The 5,734-nt window shown below is 46.3% G+C and overlaps 1 long non-coding RNA gene across 2 annotated transcripts; it reads right to left on the reverse strand.

Moving 5' to 3' along the window:
• LOC132484624 (uncharacterized) lies at nucleotides 1-4,375 on the reverse strand. 2 transcript variants are annotated; one of them, XR_009531240.1, is made up of 4 exons: nucleotides 4,322-4,375; nucleotides 3,567-3,643; nucleotides 654-731; nucleotides 1-252 (listed from the first exon to the last, which is right to left on the reverse strand). It is a non-coding gene; the product is annotated as an uncharacterized LOC132484624 (long non-coding RNA). The 2 variants fall into 2 exon arrangements; XR_009531239.1 differs by having other exon boundaries at nucleotides 1-478.
• Between the last annotated feature and the right edge of the window lie 1,359 nt (nucleotides 4,376-5,734).

A 5,734-nucleotide genomic window follows, 5' to 3' on the forward strand; every position in this document is an offset into this window, starting at 1 on the left:
ATTGTGTCCTCGTTGCTGTGCGTGGCATTTCTCTAGTTGTGGCGAGCGGGGGCTACTCTTCATTGTGGTGTGCGGGCTTCTCTTGTTGCAGAGCAAGGGCTCTAGACGTGCAGGCTTCAGTAGTGGTGGTGCGTGGGCTTAGTAGTTGTGGCTTGCAGGCTCTAGAGTGCAGGCTCAGTAGTTGTGGCGCATGGGCTTAGTTGCTCCGTGGCATGTGGGATCTTCCCGGACCAGGGCTCAAACCTACGTCCCCTGCATTGGTGGGCAGATTCTTAACCACTGTGCCACCAGGGAAGCCCTAGAGCAGTATTTCTTAACTGAGGGTGAATTTGCCCCCTCCTCCCGGCCTTGGGGGACACTTGGCAATGTCTGGAGATAATTTTTGGCCTCTATTGGGTAGAAGCCAGGGATGCTGCTAAACATCTTGGATGTCTAGGACAGCTTCCCACAAAACAAAGAATTACGTGGTCCATGTCGACTGAAAAAAAGAAAGAAAAAAACACAACGTGAGAGCTGTGAGTTAAGTTTTTTTGGGGGCAAAATGAGAATTATAGCCTGGGAGACAGCCTCTCAGCTCTGAGGAACTCTCCGAAGAAGTAGGGAGGAGGATACATGGACAGTACACACGTGATTTTGGTGACGGGGATACATACAGTCAAGCTCACATCTTGGCAGAAGATTGCAGCCAGTCACAAGGAGCAGATGTCTCCATTAATGATTTTAGTGCTTTCCTAGATGTGAGAAGATGCAAGAAATTGGGCTCATAAAATCTTCTCCTGAAAATATCTAACTATCTAAAGGCCTGTTCTGCCAGTTTTCCCCAGAGCACAGAGTGCCTCATTCCTGATCTCCACCCTGAACTCCTTTCAGGGGGTGTTGGAGGTCAGCAACTGCAGTGGTTTAGTGAGAACCAGATGGGAAGTGACAGTTGTTAGTCGGCATCCAAAATGTCAGTAATGCCAAGGCTGAGAAAGTCTGGTTCAGAGCACCTCCTCCCAGGTTATCTGATTCCAGCCTTTCACTGTTTTTGAGTCATTTTACAGCCCAAAGTTGTAGATAACAGTAGCAGTGCAAAATAATTTTTCTCTATATGCAAATTAATTCTGTTCAATGCAGGGCGGGGGATCTCCCTCCCCACCCTGGAGAAGCCAGTTGAGTCCATTGGCACATTCATTTCAATATTCTTTATCCTTTACTTCATATAAATCTGTGCACCTTTGACTTTTCCTTTGAATCAGTCATAACGTATGCTTAGTTGCCTCATTTAATTAATAAGTTAAATAAAATCTTTAAAACTTGTTCATTTTATATACATATGTGAGTCATGGTTTTACTTTTTTTTAAAATTATCTTTTAGTCTGAGGAAGACCAGATAAAGTGGCATTTTAGTCAATCTTGAAGGACAGTTTGAGATTTGAATATTCAGGATTTTTTAGTGGAACAATGATCTGTCAGGAAAAACTGAAAAGTCTTTGAAATTAAAAAGTATTCCTGTGTTCTATGGAATTACATGAAGCCTAATCACCCTGCCAGGGGTCAGACTGCAGTGGTCTGTGCCTTTCATAGTCTTCAGGATATTTTACTACTCTGTGCATTGCAGAAATTGATAGTAATGCAAATAATTATTGTCCATGTATATGCAAATGAACTTCTTTGGGTAGAAGTGCAATCAAACGGATTCCCTCCCTCAGTTTTGCATCTATTAACAAATTCCATTCAGCATTCCTAATTGTTCTTTTGGATTCTCCTTTAAACTATTTTTTTTCAATATCTACTGGTTCCCTCATTTATTCATGAGTTAAATCAAATCTTTGACATGTAGTTATTTTATATTTGTATGAGAGTCATTATTTACTCTGTTATTTTTTTTTGCAGTACGCGGGCCTCTCACTGTTGTGGCCTCTCCCGTTGCGGAGCAGCGGCCATGGCTCACGGGCCCAGCTGCTCCATGGCATGTGGGATCCGCCCGAACCGGGGCACGAACCCATGTCCTCTGCATCGTCAGGCAGACTCTTAACCACTGCGCCACCAGGGAAGCCCTATTTACTCCTTTAACAGACACTTTGTGGACAGGCTCTGTTATGTCATGTGCACATTATCGCCTCTTAATAAATGATGGAGAAATAAATAAAATGGGTGAGAAATATTCAAGTAAAATAGAGGCATTTTTCTTGGATAAGAGATGGATGTTGGGCACTCAATGCTCTAACTTCAAGTGTTTACAGGATTGTCCTGGAGAAGAGGAAGTGTATTCATTCTGTGTTGCTCCAGAGGGAGAAGTGGAACTAGTGATTGACTTAAAGGGGCACAGATTTTAATCCAACATAAAAACTAATTAAATAGTGGCTTGTGACGTGGAGATTCCAGCAGCACTGGCTGTGTTCAAGGGGTCAGGGGTTCCCCAACTTGGTTGAGTAACAGAATCACTTGGGGTCACAAAGTGTTTGGTCTTTAATGATTGAGGGCCAGCCAGATGGGGGTCCTTCTGCTGCAGGAGCCTGCAGAGATAGGGGCTGGTGACCTATGGGGTCCTTTTATAGCCAAAGATTCCATGGCCTGAAGGTTTGCTGGCAGGTGGTATGAGCCAGCCCTGTAGGTACTTTTCCATCATCATCAGGGTGCCAGCTTCCTCTTAGCTTTAACGTCAGCACTGGACTTGTTCTTGAGGGCCACACACCCATTCTATAAGTTGGGGGGAGTGGTTTGCATATGAAGGAACTACTCTGTCCCTCAGAATCTTTTGGGGATTGCCTATTACTCCCCAGTTTCTAAATTTTCCGGATAGGAGGAGGAGTCATAGAATTTTCGAATTCCATTTGCTGCCATGAATATTTATTCACATTTAAGAACTGAGCCCTTGGGCTTCCCTGGTGGCACAGTGGTTGAGAGTCCGCCTGCTGATGCAGGGGATGCGGGTTCGTGCCCTGGTCCAGGAAGATCCCACATGCCGTGGAGTGGCTGGACCTGTGAGCCATGGTCGCTGAGCCTGTACGTCCGGAGCCTGTGCTCTGCAACGGGAGAGGCCACAACAGTGAGAGGCCCGTGTACCGCAAAAAAAAAAAAAAAAGAACTGAGCCCTTTGCACCAAGAGCTTCAGGAGTGGAATTCCCATTTCCATGGAATCAGCCTCCATTTGTGTTTGGTTTTGTATTCACCAATTTTATTCCTCCTCCCTCAATCTATCTTGTCCTTGACCAGGTGTTCACGTGTCCATTTCTTACACTCTGCTTGACCAAACTTTAGTCAGGTTTCTCTCTTGCCTCCAAGTCTGAGCAAACACAGAAAAAGTGGACCAGGTCCCACTTATCAGCTTCTCCTGGGAAATCTCCTGACCCCCAGCATGAACTTTTCCTATCAGACCCTATTCGTTTCCCCTTGTTTGTCCAGCTTCCCCTCCAAAGATTCTGCTTATTTCTGTTGCCCCTCCTTTACCCTATTAAAAAACAAAAAAATTTTTTTTGATTTTGAGATCCTTGCAGTTTTTTGAGACCTGAGAGTTCCCCCTGTTGCAACAGTCTTTCTTTCTGATTAAAGTCTTCCCCATCTAAGTCTGGATGTGTTTTTACCTGACATCCTCCATCTCCAGTTTGCACTGCCCGATGGACAGGTACCACTGCCACCACCAGGCTCTGCTTTCTGTACCCTTGGATGAAATGGGGGACACAGGCATTCATTCCTAACTCACAGGTTTCTGGTGCAAGTGTTTTACGAAACCATCCCAGTTGAGAGCAGAGGAAAGAGACAACCCTGCCTGGAAGCTGTTAATTTCCTTCACTGCCCGCTTTCTGCTGGGCCACTGAGCCCCGGGCTCTTGGGAGAAAGCTTGTCCACCCGTCCAGCAACAGAGTGGGCAGATTTCTCCTCCAGCTGGTCTACTGGAGGACAGCCCATCCTGGGAAAGCACCTCCTCCCAGGCGGGTGGCTGAGGTTCCCCTTCCCAGGCCTTTTAGCGACAAAGGCAAACCAGCCCTAACAGAAGCTTCCTGCAGCCCTTCACAGAGGAACCCCCTCGTCACCTGGGAGTACCATCCTCTGGCCCGGGCCACACCCTCTTCTCTGCAGTCCTGGCAGGTGATTCATCAGCCTTCAGGGCCTCTGCACACAGGACTCTGCTCACAAAGGAACTTGGTGGTTCTGAGCGACTCATAGTTACTTGTAGTTACCCATGATGATGGCCACACCCGCCACTGGACAAGGTCCAGTTTTTTAAACCTGAATAAACACTCCTCTGTACTTTTCAAAGCCTCTCACATGATTCTATCTCTCTGGATCCAGCAAAATCTCACTTTCTGATGGCACAATCCCTTCCACAGGAACTCACCAGTGCAGACAGACAGACAGACATCCCATCAGCCTCACTGATGCAGTGAGTCACCCAGCCCTGAGAGCAGGGGTGAGTCAGAGCAGCTGGGATTGCCCACAGCTGCCTGGGGGCGGGCCACAGGCCTGTGTGCCACTAGGGGTGTGTGTGTATGTGTGTTTGTGTGTGTTTGTGTGTGTGTGTGTGTGTGTGTGTGTGTGTGAGAGAGAGAGAGAGAGAGAGAGAGAGAGAAGAAGAGAGGGAGAGAGAGAGAGAGGGCCAGAGCAAAGGAATCTCTTTTTGTAGAATTTTTCTTTTTGTTTCTTTTTCTTTTTTCTTGGTCAATATTGTGTTTTTATTGGAGTATAGTTGATTTACAATGTTGTGTTAATTTCTGCTGTACAGCAAAGTGATTCAGTTATACCTATATATACTTTTTTTTTTTTTTTTTTTTTTTTTTTTTTTTTTTTTTTTTGCGGTACGCGGGCCTCTCACTGTTGTGGCCTCTCCCGTTGCAGAGCACAGGCTCCGACGCGCAGGCTCAGCAGCCATGGCTCACGGGCCCAGCCGCTCCGCGGCATGTGGGATCCTCCTGGACCGGGGCACAAACCCGCGTCCCCTGCATCGGCAGGCGGACTCTCAACCCCTGCACCACCAGGGAAGCCCTACATTCTTTTTTAAAATATTCTTTTCCATTATGGTTTATCATAGGATACTGAATATAGTTCTCTGTGCTATATAGTAGAAACTTCTTTTTGTAGAATTCTTCTTTAGATTATTTTCTCCAAGTGAAAAGAAGAGAAAATAAAGCATCTAGGTCATACCAAATCCATAGCCCGGATGCTTAAGAGGTGTTAGGGGCACAGTCTGCAGGTCCTGGGGATACTATTCCAAGCCACCTTCTTAATTGAGCCCCTCCATGTGCATTATACACATTTACACATTTAATCTTCACCATTGGTGAAGGAAAATCTTATTTCCTCATATTATAGATGAAGAAATGGAGGCCCAGAAAAAGGGCAGCTAATATGTGATAGAGCCACAGTCTTGTCCAGTCTCTTTCCCTGGCTTAGGAGAGCAGAGAGGCTGGCGGGGGCCACCTCTTTCCTAGGGCTGAGGATGAGGAAAAGCCAGTCCTGTCTTCTCCTCCGTCTTTCAGGTCTGTGATCAGAATCCAAAAGAGAGCAAGGCGAATAAGAATTCCACAGTGTTATAACACACGGTTTTGTTTCAAAGATTTCTCCCTGGCTGGAGCCGTTACAGGTCTTAGTCTTTCCTTATGACTGTAGAGTGAGGGTTGGATAGGCCTGTTGGATTCCATCAATGGGATGGGGTGTCCTGTGTGTTTCCAAGGACGGATGGGATGGACTGTCCTTGGTGCTGCAAAAGCTGGGAGGTGCTAAGAGTAGGAGGACAGAGGAAAACTCCAGAAAG

The sequence above is a fragment of the Mesoplodon densirostris genome, chromosome 2, assembly GCF_025265405.1.
Source record: "Mesoplodon densirostris isolate mMesDen1 chromosome 2, mMesDen1 primary haplotype, whole genome shotgun sequence".
Lineage (NCBI taxonomy): Eukaryota > Metazoa > Chordata > Mammalia > Artiodactyla > Ziphiidae > Mesoplodon > Mesoplodon densirostris.